Below are 14,013 nucleotides of genomic sequence, written 5' to 3'. Positions count from 1 at the left end.
TGCACCTACTGTTTCTCACTCTTTTGTTTGCTCCTCCTCTGCACACACACTGGTTCTGTTTCCCAGAGGTGCCACCAGCTTGACTGGCGGGCTCAGCCCTGTCCTGCCATGGGTCCACTGGAACCAGCTGGGCACAGGGCAGCCCCTGGGTTTCCTGCTACAGAGGGCACCCTGAAGTCTGTTTTGAGAGAAACAAGGCTGCCAACCACAGCCCACACAATGCCTTATTGGCACAGGAAGTGATGAAAACACAGTGTGAAGCTGCACTTATTGGTAATCTTGTGTGTCATTGACTGATCAAGGAATTGTCTCCATTAACCCATGCCTTGCAGAACAAGTAAAAGGTGAACTTTAACTCACTAGATGCCACTTCTAGTGCCACTTCTTTTCAGAGGACTGCTGTTGACAAAACCACTAGAGTGAAAATGCATTAAGGCAAATTGTGTTGCAGTTCTATGGCAGACTATACAGCTGTGATCTGTTGCAGCCCTCCTTAGAAATAAACTTACTGTTATGATGAAGACTGAGTGAGACAACACTGGTGATGTTTCCTTCATATATAGAATACAGAAGAAGCCATTGTAGTCCTTCATAGTGTAATGCCAATAAAACAGCTGAAACTTGTGAGTCACTGCTCAGACCTCCAGCCATATTCAAGTTGAATGAGAAACTGAGTTAGATGGTGAAAAGCTTTTGCTGGAAAATACCTATAAATTCAATTAATATACTTACTGTTTAGTTAAAGTTTGTATGTTTATGGACAGGAATAGCCAGATGCAAGCAAAGAAGCAAAAGAGACATCAAGTACGTGAGGCTTTGAAAGAAAGACAGCTCATGGAATCTGGAGGACAGAGCACTGGCTGAAAAAAACACTTGGATCTGTGAACATTGAAAATGCTTTGTCTTGCATGACCTTTCCTGGAATCTGAAAGGGTTTTTTGTATGCCTTGTAAATAGAGAGCAACACATCAAAAAATACATGGCTATATTATGTATCTGCTCTTAAAACAGAATCTATCTGAACAACTACAAATAATGGCTAACTATTCTGCAAAAACAGTAAAAATTTTGTTAGCAGTAAAATTCTTTTTTGAAGAGGAAGTCAAGGATTTTCCCTGGAGAAGAAACTGTGAATTGAGATTCCTGTTGGGCATAGTAAAGTCCAAGACAGCCAAAGATGCTTTCAAGTCAGAGGCTGAAACTTCACATAAGTAATTATAACAGCATCTGGAAATTTCTCAGGAAGACCTTGGAGAAAAACTTAAAAGAGAGAGGAAAAATTCTTTGGTTCATCAGTGACAAATTGTCTGTGTTCATTAGGAAAATCAATAACAAATGGTCCCATCATTCAGTAGTAAAGAGAAATCAAGAGGTAATCAGCAATCTGGGTTTTGTGTATTAGAGAATTTCCTGGAAAATAGGGGAGGCTGATAAAAGTGTAGCCAACTTCAAACTTGCTAAAAATGTTGAGTTACAGCAAGGACTCAAAGAGCAGATGGTTCACACCAAGAAGAAAATCAAAAGATCACAGATCTCATTGGCAGAGAGCCACCTCAAATGGCGCTGATCCAGGCAGAGGACTGACTGTAGTAAGACAGAGAAGTCCTTATCTTTCTAGTACATCTGTAACCCTCAGAGGGGAGAATTTGGACTGTCAGATTCTTCTATTTGCCTTAACTTTCCACACCTCATCAAAAACTCTAGTGCTGACCTTTGAGGACATCATGATGGTCTTCCTCCTGGACTGGTTTGAAAGGTGCCTGATGAGAAAGCAGTATGATATAATAGTACCAGAATTCCTAACAAGTGACCAGATCTATGTTTTTTGAAGTATTACCCAGAAATTCAGACAGGACTCTTTTTTCTTGATTCCAACTAATCAGAATTTTCAAGGGACAATGAATGGCCTCAAAAGTTGGATAGCATTTGAAGCATCAGAAGTGGTGCAAGTACCAGCATATCCCATTCCTTGGTGGTTTATTAGCACCATGTTCCATCAGGGCACAAAATATACTCTAACCCTTCCAGACTTTGATTACAAGCTAAAGAACAGCTGCAGTGGGAACTGCTGGAATGGAAAAATGGCATTAGGATCATTTGTATTATTCAGAAATGTACAATCTCCAATTTTAAAGAAGTTTACAGCATTTGCTCATTGCAAAGTAGCGACAGACTAAGAAAATGACTGAGAAGAATGATACAATATCATGTAAAAGAACTAGAAATCTTGGCTTATTCCCTTGAGGCAACTGAGGCAATTTAATAACGCAGGGAATTGGGTTTGGGGAATCCTGCTCAGAAGAGCAGTAGCAAGCATCTACCCAGATCCCAGGGGTCCTTCCAGCATTGCATATCCAGGCACTACAATTGTTCATAGGCCATAGGGCATAGGCCAAGTGGGCATCAGGATCAGGAGGAGATGGGGGAGTGCAGGTGAACAACCAAAAGCAGGCATCATTCTAGACCTCAAATCACATTTTAACAATTCAGTCTAGGGATAGACTCTAAAATTATCCATAGAAAGGTCTGAGAAAGGAGCAAGGAGAAAAGAACTCCCCAGGACCACAGTCAAACACCAGAGACAAATAGAAGAGGCAAAATTCAGTGTTCTATGTTTACAAAGTTCCTGAAAGGAAACAGCCCAATTCTCTTCATGCTTACTCAGGTAAAAGTCCCAACACTGGCTACACAGAAGTGAAGTAAAATATGCAAGGCTGTAAGAGGAGCATTAAGTCCAGAAGGAAGAGCATTGACATAACTTCCATTACAGAATTTCCTTATCTTTGACATTAAGTGGTTGAATAAAAGACATAGTAAATGAAAAATAAACTGTCAATTCCTTACTGCTAGCACTCACAGTAAAGAAGGATTTTGTTTTGCAGGATATTTTGTTGTATTTTTTTAGAGTAAAGTTCTTTCTAGATCACAAACTTCTTACAAAATAGAGTACAGTTTCATGTAATGGTACAACATTGTTGGTTTTATATTCCTCTTTCCAATCTGCCTATAGAAGTCTGGTTTGAGGGACAATTTGCTGAAAGGGTCATTGTTTAGAAATAGTTTTGGTAACAGACTCACAGTTCATGAAAATGGTGTAGCAACATTGAATTACAATTGCCTTCCCAAGGTATAGTTACACAATAATTTGAAAATTGCTGCATTTTCAAAGTATTAATAGTATTTTTACATCTATTAAGCTAAATTGTTCCATTAAAAAGCTAAAATATGGAGAATTAACTTATGGATCACTTAGTTCTACATACATATTCACCTACTTCATTCAATAAACTTAGATGCTGCAGCAGCACTTTAAGAGAAAAGGACATATGAAGCAAGAATGCCAAAAAAATCTTGAATCCTGTTAGATATGCTTACTTCAGTTTATCTTTGCCTGTGCAAAGACTGAGAAAGAGAAAAAGAAAAAAAAGTCTGTGAAAGAAATAAAAACAGATTAATATGTAAAAAAATACTATTAACTTTAATTAAGTTGTGACTTGTTTTTATAGATTTTTTAGGCCTTTAAAAGTGCAAAGGGTTTTCAAAGCATCAAAGCACAAAAGCCCAACTGAAATTCTGGTATGAGTGCCACATAAGTCTTAGATATTACTAAAAAAAACAAAATAGAGCACTGAAGTTAATATCAACTTCATTTGTAGTACTCTCACCCAATCCTCAACCCTACACACTCGGTCAACATTATGCCAATTATGTAGTTCTGTGGTTCTGTTGAAAATGTAGTCAAGGAGGAAAAGTGACTTACAGGAATTATGAGCACAGACAAAACAGGCACCTAAAGACTTTAGGAACAAGAAATTATATAACTCTAACTTTGTAAGCAAAAACAGTACATGTGCAAATATGAATGTTGTCTGGACCACCACGAGCCCCCACAGACTATTGATCAGTACCACTGCCTCTATTAGCAACATGAACTTTTTCTTATCTCACTTTTATTTCTTAAATTCATTGCTAAATTCCTCATCTCTAACTCACAGAAGAAGCTGCAGTACAGCTCAAAATAAAAATGATGGCCAAGTTTCTGTATGGCTGTGTTCGGTCCTTTCAAGTCAGACAGTCTGCAACATGTAAACTTCTGCACCTTTGAAATCCAAGACCAAAGGTCAAAGTAAACAAAGAAGCTTTTTGTCCTCTTCAACCTAAAATTAACTGGACACACTCTTTTAAATGTAGTAAACCAGCCATTCCAGCCCCTTGCAGTCTTCCCTTACTGCCCTGACATTCTTCGATCACAGAACCCAAACACATAGTTAGCAAAAGTCATCAGATACTCCCCAGACAATTTGCAAACCAAGTTGTCCAGTATTTATTAAATAATTTATTACAATTCCAACCCACTTGTCTGCAGAAATAAGAAGCAGAACAAATATCCAAAGATGTAAACACCAAATATGCAGTAATTAGGTTGAATTATGTACTGACATCTTGACATATTAGATTTTGGAATAGTTCCCCTGGAGAAGTAGTTAGGTTCCTTGAAGTTTTTCGGAAATAGTGAAATAACACTACTAAAACCTACTTAACTTGAAGTAGGAAACAACCTGACAAAGCTAAGAAGTTGAAAAGTTTGAGGTAAAAAAGTCTTTCTCAAACCTAAATTGTAACATTTTATGAAAATACATTTTTAGGCATGGTATTACTATGTTGACATAATATACTGAACTGGGTGCATAAAAAACTGTAGACCACATGACCACAGTATTTTAACTAGCAGACAAGTTAGTCACTAAAAATTTCAGTTACAGAGTTTCTGGGTTTTGAGAGAAAACCTGCCTGCCTTTTGAAAAAAGTCTCTATTCTACTCACTGACTTTTAAAATATGGTCTACATCTGTATTAATGAGTGACAAGGAATTTGAGAAATCTGATGCACATGTGGCTTGGCAGGTGCTTTATATTGAAAGGCACATGAGGTTTTGTCAAATTGTATAGAGCTCCTCTAATCATAACGACTGAGCATCAGTCGTTGTTTACCTTAATTCTATCATAAGCACATCTGGGTAACTCCTTAAAATAATGGTAAGTTAATTAGTCATGAGCTGAGTTGGAAATCTGATAAAGTACTTATGACATCCATATTGGTACCAAATTAATTCATCATGGTTTACATTGTTACAAAAACACCATAGGAATTAATAATAATTTCTGCCAGTATTTGAATGTGTTGTTAACATGAGATCAAGTACAGTGAAAGCTTTTAAAAAAATAAAGTTAATACAGAGGTGTCTCAATAGTCCTACAAAATTTTATGCCTGCATTTTTATATTGATAAAGCAAATAACTCTTTTTCATGTATTACGATCCTGAGTGAAAAGGACAAGCAGGTTAATTTTGTGCATCTTTTCCAGTAAGTTGTCAGGCTAACTCTTTGAGGCTGCATTACAAGAACTGAACACTGTCTGTGCTGAACCCACAGCAAGAACTCCAAGGTGGAGGCAGCATATACAGTGTCCCACCAGAGAAATCCATAAATGGATATTTAGGACAGACCTGATTCTTTGCTGTTTTGACTTAGCACAGCTTCAACTAAAGCTGGGGAATCAATGCCTCATGGCAGCAAGAGGCTGTCACTATATGTCCATGGCAGTGCCACTGCTGTGTCAATCTAGGGAAAGGCTGACACTATAAAGTGAGCTGTATGCTTTGAAGAAATCAGAGGTCTTAATCAGGAATAGCCTAGTTTATTCCTGCTAAATGGCTACACATTTCTGGGCTGTCTGCTTAAAAACTACTGGCTAATATTTTCATCATTATGCACTAATGAAAGTTGCCTGGCACCAAGGTGGAAAATGTCTGCCACAGAGAAAACCTAGTTAGGAAAAGAATGGAAGAAAGAACCATTCCCTGGCATGTGTATGTGTGTGCAACGTGTGTGCAGTGTATATGTACAGCACTGTCCTGACACTTTCTATTTTCAGTTATGTCAGTCCTCGGCAAATTTTTAAGTCATTAGTTCAGAACTCTGCTCCCCAAGGGAGTTGCTGGACTCACTACAATAGAAAACGCACAGCATTGAAAACAGTACAGACATCAGGATCTATGTGTGGGAGGGTGGCTGGATCCACAGCTCCTCTTCCTGAAGTTCAGGCATCTCCTACACTGGTTTTCCAGCATTTCCATTTTTCTCCATTACCACACTGATACTTCCCTGATTATTTCCTGGTTTACCATCTAAATGCAGCCTGTCTTTGTTTTCCATTCACTGTTTTCACACATCTCAGTATTTTTCCTCTCTTTTGCATTCCCAGACAGGATTCCAAGCCTTCAATAAGCTTATACATTTGTAGCTCTGTTTGTATCTGAATGAGTTTTCATGTTCTATGTGTCTCTACCTGAAACCTCTTTGTAATCAAACTCCTGGGAAATCCTGTGGTTTTTGTTTTGTGCTCTCCCAGCACTTATCCTTTGTTTCTCATTTCTGCCACAAAAAGCCTTACTTGTGCCTTAGTCACTCATTATACCTGCTTCCATAATATTTTACATCAGCCTCTTTCTCTTTGTTCTCATTTGCTATTCTCACTATTCAAGAAAACAATGCTCATCCCTTTGAATTCCTCACTATCCCTTTTGTTCCAGGGCACAGTCAGCCCTTCAAAATTTGCACAATACAGCTGTGGTTACACCCCTACACTAATATCCACTGATTCTCCCTCTGTACTTTCTGCCCTGCCCAGACTCCTTCAATTTCTTTGCTGCACTCCCTAACTCCCTTGAAGTACATTCCATAGTCCAGTCACCTGCACATGTTGGAGAAGATTTGTAAATATGAACTCATCCTATTTTAACTTAGCTCATCTTGCTTCTTAAGTGCAAAAGAGTGCCTCTAAGTCAGTGGCTCTGAAAAATCTCTTTTGCCTATTTTTCACCACCCCTTCTTCCAAGACACCCACGACAACTGTCAGTCTTACCACCAGCTCCAGTCTTTATCCCTGACAGGCATATTACAAGCGCCTCTGTCTGCATTGGGTTGTGAGCTCTGTAAAGTCAGAAAATGCCTCATGCTATGCCTGTGTAACATCACGCTGGTGCTCAGCTCCCGAGAAGAATTTATTTCTCCTATTCAAGTATTCTTGATTTAAAGACCTGCTTTCTCACTTGGAATGTATTTTAACGTCTGATTTGAAATTGCCATGTAATCATAACAGTGTGTTTGTGATAGTGCATTACATTCCATGGCAAAAAAATCTGATGTCATAAACACAGAGTTTATATCTTCACTGAAAAAATCAAGCTGAAGCAGCAAATGAATGGAAAAAACCTCATTAAAATGCCAATGTTTTCTATAATTGCAGTAAAAATATCAGTGGAAACCCAGACACACATTGTTTAATAGTTTTCTTTTTATACATGTTTCCTGATTTTTAAAAGCTTGCTTCTCTGAATAATCCCTTCTTGGGGGGGTGGAAATATATTTTAATATAGCTGCAAAAAATAAGTGTTTGGAATCAAGGCTCAAAAATTCAAAACGGTTGCCTCAGACAAGTTAAATAGAATGGAAATAAAAAGGGCCACAATGGTGAGAAAATGCACATAAAAAATTCTGGGCTACATTTCTCAAAGCTGAGCTGCCTCTGCTGCACTCTATTCATTACAGTGCAAATGACGTATTAAGGATGTACTTGCGCAGATTATTTACAAGAACTAAGAAGTGATTAATAAGAGGATGGATGGATCTGAAAACATCCTCTATGTTGCTCTTGCTAACAAGTGGGCTCAGCTTTGTAATCAATGTTGTCAGGGAAAGCAGCACATCCCAAAATGGTATGAATAATTTCTGACTTCCTGCCCTCCCTCACCAAAAACATAGACAAGGAAAAACAAAAACTTCTGAAGATAATACAGCAGTTGAAGACACATGTTTGACAAAATCATTGAAATTCAAAGACAAAAGGTGTTTCTAAACACATGTCCCTAAACAACTGGTGTATTTCAAACACAGGAATTTCATAATATTATGATTTACATGTTAAATTATTTATAATAGAGATTTTTGCTGGAGTTTTCAGGAGATTTTGCAACTGTAAGTTAAACACTAGAAAATTGTTTCCTGTTGAGGAGTTGTGTCTCTAAACTAATTTTAACAAAGGTGTTGAATAGAACATAACCTGTATCCACCCAGCTTGCCTGTTGCTCCCACACATTCCATTCCAATCAGATAAATGAGGAAGTTACCCTTTCCTCACCTTTAAAGTAGGTTGGAAATAGACCACAAAGAGGTGGTTTAACATTTGTGATTGGATTAATTTGGGTTTTGTGGAAAATAAAATGCTTGAAGAGCAAGGCAAAAAGATGGAAGGCAGTACTAATAGCTGAACTTATCCAGGTCTCAGAGCTATTTAACAACACTAAAAAGCACTTGTCGCATCCCTTGATCTGGTTTAGACGGCCCTCCTATTCCTGCTGGTGCAGCTTGTATGGACCAAGTAGTCCTCTTGAGCCAAGCCACACTTGGTGGGGATCCTGTCTGGCGGTGATCACAGAGACTCCAGAGTCAGTCGAGGCTGCAATCAGAATGCTCTGTTGGTGGATAGTTTTTTAAACACCTTTTCCTTCTCATGCACTCAAACACTTCCTTTGGCTTCTCCTACCTAACAATGTGTGGGTAGAGTTCCTTATGTAGCATGATAATTTGCACTATGGACAATCACTGGTTCCTACAATCTCTGAACAATTAATTTTTTTGAAGATGATCTTAGTATTCAGTGTAGGGATACACTGACAATCAAGACAATCCAGACAGACAAGAAAATAATATTTTGGGACAATGCTGAGCACTGTCAGACCTTGCATGTGCCCAGGAAATGGATGACAAGTAGACAATAGCTGCTCTCTTAAATAAAAGTGACTATTTCAACTCTTCATTTGTTAAGTTCACCATGTCTGACCAGAAAGTCAGGTACGTGATTTAAAATGCAGAAATACTGTTTGAGCTCAGAGAAGGAAGTCCTCTTTCTGAAACAGGAAACAATATATTCAGGACTCCAGGCATTTTTTTCAGTGTGAATACACATGGATTTAGTTACAATTGTGCCACCCACAAGAGCTGTGAGAGACAATATAAAGACCTTACAAGATTATGTATAGATGATTGCACAGTTCCCATCAGCCAGATCTACAGCACTTTCAATCTGCAGTACAAACAGAATCATATGTTTCAGTGGAACTAAATTCAGAATAAGAAAATTTTGTGTGGGCTGATTTATTTTTTTTTTAATGCTGACTTGTGATTTGAGATGTTCCAAAGAATGGCATTTAAAAGTTTTGCAAAATTGTGTCTAGCGTGTCCTTAACGTTTGATGTTCCCCTCAATACAAATCTTTATTTGCTTACCTATTCAGATCAGCACTCTCACAATCCTCTACTGGATTAACAGAGAATCCTACACAATCAGCTAAAGGCCAAACCTCAGAAAAGGTTGCCTGGGCTTGTGACAACAAAATAAACTATTGTAGAGAGCTGATGACAAGCAGTCCAAATGAGATCCAACTGGCCTGATGACAAAGTAGTCCACAATGGCTTTCAGAAGATGGTTTTTTGTAATGCTCTGATGACTCTACAAAGAAATAAACACCAAAGTCAGTCAAACTGAGGTATAATATGTTTTACACACTGCTGGCACACAATTCATTCAGAAATGTAAAAAGTGGCCATACATCTTTATGTTACAAACATTTCCTACCTACATTTGTACAGATATAAAACTGTTAACAAAATGGAAGCTATTTGAGGCTTGTAAAAGAAAGCAGACCATATTATCTGGATTATTTCCATTTTGGACATATTTTTTTACTTAGTTGAGAATGAATGGTTTATATTAATACCTTTAAATACTGAAAGAAGTTTGGGTTACAGACTGATAGTAGTTCCATAAAAATAAATTATTTTTCCATTTCTACAAAATTGTATTAAAAATGTGAAAACAAATATGTTGTGTAATATTATTCTTCTTTGCCTTCAAAAATAAGGCAGGACCTCAGTAATCTGCTATGGACAGATTTCTTTTTGTGTCTGTATGGCTGGTACCCCTTTGTGACATACTTCTGCATATTTTCTCCTTGCTTCCCCTCTCACTTTTTTGCTATTTTCAACTTAAAATATTTTCCCATTGGAAAGAGGAAAAGCCTTCTGCAACTTGAGAAGTGACACACTAGTATTTAGTAACTTCTAATCAATTACCGATTCAAAAATTGATAGCAAAGCATGCAACTTAATTATTACTGCAAAATTATACTACAAGTTACACCTAAACTTCAAGAACCTGCCTTGAAGCATGACAAGCAGATGAACAATCTCAAGCTTTGTCCATGCCCCTTGCATGTAGACTTGAGACTCTGTACCTAAACCATTGACATTAACTGTAATCTCTCAATTAGTTTGACTGAAAAGGGAATGCAACATCTTGACTTAGAGCTGATGTTTGGCATTGTTACAGATACTTCCTACCCATATTTAGTTAAATGAACCTGGATGTCTCAGTACAATTTGAGATCCAGCAGCTTGAGATAAATTCATGTATGAAAGGAAATTTGCAGCCTCTCAGACAGTGTTCCTCTTCAGACCTCAGTTCACACCATTTATCGCAGTATGTTCTCTTATAAGGGCAAAGTATCAGAGTCATTTGTCTCTTTGCTGTTCTTTTGGAAACATTGATTTCAGCCATGCCTTGTTCCTTCCGGATCCCCCTTCACCTTTGCTCTTTCATGGATGAGTAAGAGGTTTGTAATATTGCATCACTTGCCCTCCCATCATCTGGCTTTTTGAACTACAACATCTTCATCTCCTCTTTTGCCAGCTGTCTCCAAACAGTCATTGGTGGGGGTTTTGCCTTATGTTTTAGCAATAGCTCACCTGAAGCAAAAAAAATCACCCTTTCTTCATTATAAAATCACACCAATACCAGAATTTCCTGTTTTCCTTCATTTCATCCTGTTTGTTTACACACCATTGTTAAAACACCAGCCAGCATCTCCTAACTCTGCTGTATTGCCAGGACTCCAGAAAATCCAAGCTCTATTTTACACTCAAATCATGGTTCAGTCTCATTTGAACACTGCACACATAACATCAGGATTTAGTGTGCCTTCCATTCCTCATACATATAGTCCTTTCTCCCTTCTCTCCTGCTTCAGTGTGAATGCTGACATGTCTTCCTAAATATCATTTCTCTTTTCAATTTTTCCTGCATCTCTCCTCCCATGAAACTCTATATGTTAACTCTGTCTGCCTCGCTGTTTTCCACCAAAACATTCAAAACATGCTTATCTCTGAGGTCAGATTTCTGCTCTCTGATTTTACTAATGTTCATTGATTCTTCCAGAATATTCTTTGTGTGTCAGGTCATACAAGAGGAGACAAGAAGGTCAACTCATTTGCATCTCTTCATCTCTTTTAAAGGCCCATGGGCAAATATCCTAGTACTATTGTAACTGTTTACTAGATTGGAATCTTGCAAGATAGATCTCTGAATTGTCACGAACCCACTTACAGAGCAGTTAGCATTGATTTTACTGTCTGATAAGGTATTGAGTTCCATTTCTGACTTTTCCTTCTTTTTCTTTTTAGGAAATGGTTATTATAGTCAAGATGCTACATAACTTCACAGGACTAAATAACATGCTCATTTTCTATATCCACCTGGATGTAGAATACAGCAGGGAACTTTTATCATGGAGTGCCCAAAAATATCTGACAATAAATTCCAACTTTGAGTGAATTTAAATAAATTAATAAGTCTAGAAGACAGATAGAGGAGTGAAGAAAACTCAGGGAGAAGAAATTAGCAAGTAGAGTAAGCTAGTTTTGCAGGACTGATTTTGCTTTAATGTAATGCCCTGAAGACAACTGTAGGACAACAGTACGGTACAGTTAAATGAACAGATGTGTGCACCAACCTTCATAAAATAAGATGTAGCCTTTTTACATACATGTCTGCTAAAGGAATAAGAATAGAAAATAACATCTTTCCCATCCAGGTAAGGGTAGAATATTCAACCCATATGGAACGGCTGGTCTTTAACTCTTCTTCTTTATTATTGTAGTAGTAGAAATGGAAAAATTCAATTTATCATCAGTGGTAAGATTACCAGTCTGCTGTGGTTTTTACAAGCTTAATAAGTGATATGCTATTGTTATTAACTTTAGTTAAGTTTATTGTAAATTATGTGTTAAATGATGTTTCAATTTTACTTGCGATGATCCTTTAAAAGAAAATACAGAAGATTTGATAAAATGCCTATAAAATAAAGACACTATTATTCTGTCTGATTTTAATAACTAATAGATCTCACTCACTTTTTAGACAAAGTTCAGTTTTATGTTTGTCAGCCTCTAACCACACTGAAACTTCACATACAAATGGCATGAATCATAAGACAGAAATGTAAGATGGATGTTACCTTCTGTGTGTTGTGTAAAGATATTATCACCATCCTGTAAGAAGATTTATGGAACCATCTAATGTGAAACACTGTTTAAAGGACAGACAATACTGTGACAAAAACCAGCCTCTCAGAGTTTCCTCACTTCAGAACTCTTCTTTGGGGAAAGTACTACCCAGCCTTCGTATCTATAATAACATAATAGAACTCTAGTAACACTAGGGTATCGTGAATATCTTGTGATGTGTGACCACTAAGCTACACACCATTAGCTACACAACAAGGCAGAACATGCCAGCAGCATTAACCTTTTCCTAGTGAAACCAACCAACAACAGGAATTCTTCCATTAGCAGCACTTTGCAAATCTCTAAAAAGGAATAAAATCCCCAAGTTCAGGATAACTGGTAGGTACTTTGTAAGCAGTAAGAATTTTCAAGCCCAATGAGACATAACAATTTCTGGGAAAGACCTTTTTGATGCAGCTGGCCAGGCTGTAGGTGATATGGACCTTTCCTCGCATCAGCAATTCAAATTCAGCATATCTTGCTTTAGCTACTAGTCTAGGCTAACTACAAAGGTACCTCCAAAGTGCAATTTTTTATATGCTGAAATCTCCTCTAAAATGACTACTTAGTTCATTTTTCTTTCCCTCTGGAGGCTAGCTAGCAAATGCATACTAAAAACTTGACTTCTTGAAATAAAAGCCAGGTGATACTAATTCCATTTTAAACAATTCCTTAATAAACATTTTATGAAGTCTGTCAAGGATCAGTCTAGGAAGAATGAAAAGTATAAGCAAGCAGTATGAATGTTAAAATCAGAAAGCTAATGTTCTTCTCCTGCTTGGTATCTGGCACAAAGTATCATCATTCCACTGAAGTTCCTGCGAAATGCTTGGCCTCCAAAATTATTGTGTATTCTATAATAAAACCGTCCATAAATGTAGTCTTGTCACACCACTGATGGTTACAGCAGAATCCCTTACCAAGATTCCCATTCTGTTCATCCTGTTGGGTTTGACTGACTGTTCACTTATACCACTGTGAATAAGACAATGAATGACATTGAAATTATTGTGGACACGTCAATATTAATTAAACAAACAAAGAAACATAGAACATAAGCATCAGTAAAATGAGATCAGAGTAAAGTTTTTGTTTATGTTACAGAACTTACTCCAGTAGTTTCACCAGCTTTGTTCCTCATTCCCTTTTTGATATTTTGGCCTCCTTCATTTTAGGCGTACTAGCCTGTCTGTGGTGTGTATTACATACACAGCGCTCTGTGTATGTGTGTCTGCACAAGTGCTTATGCATTTGTGTATTTGTCACTCACCAACTCTGGCCATCCCTCAGAGCTTTTGAAGCCATTATCCCACTCAAATAAGTCACATGGCAGAGCAGAGTTACTTTCAGAGATGTTAAGTGTTTATGAGCTTCACAGAAACAGCCGGAATGAGAAAATAGCTCCTATCAGGGTCCCTGGAAAGGCTGTGGCATGAGTGTCTAAATTATAAGTCACTTGGGAATCTAACCACAAATCACTGTTCAGTAAGAAAGTGTATTTCACAGTAGCTTCACTGTTCATTGCTCTACTAGGAATAAAGTCTATTACCTG

This window comes from Melospiza georgiana, chromosome Z (genome assembly GCF_028018845.1).
Source record: "Melospiza georgiana isolate bMelGeo1 chromosome Z, bMelGeo1.pri, whole genome shotgun sequence".
Classification (NCBI taxonomy): domain Eukaryota; kingdom Metazoa; phylum Chordata; class Aves; order Passeriformes; family Passerellidae; genus Melospiza; species Melospiza georgiana.
This window is presented reverse-complemented; position numbering follows the sequence as displayed.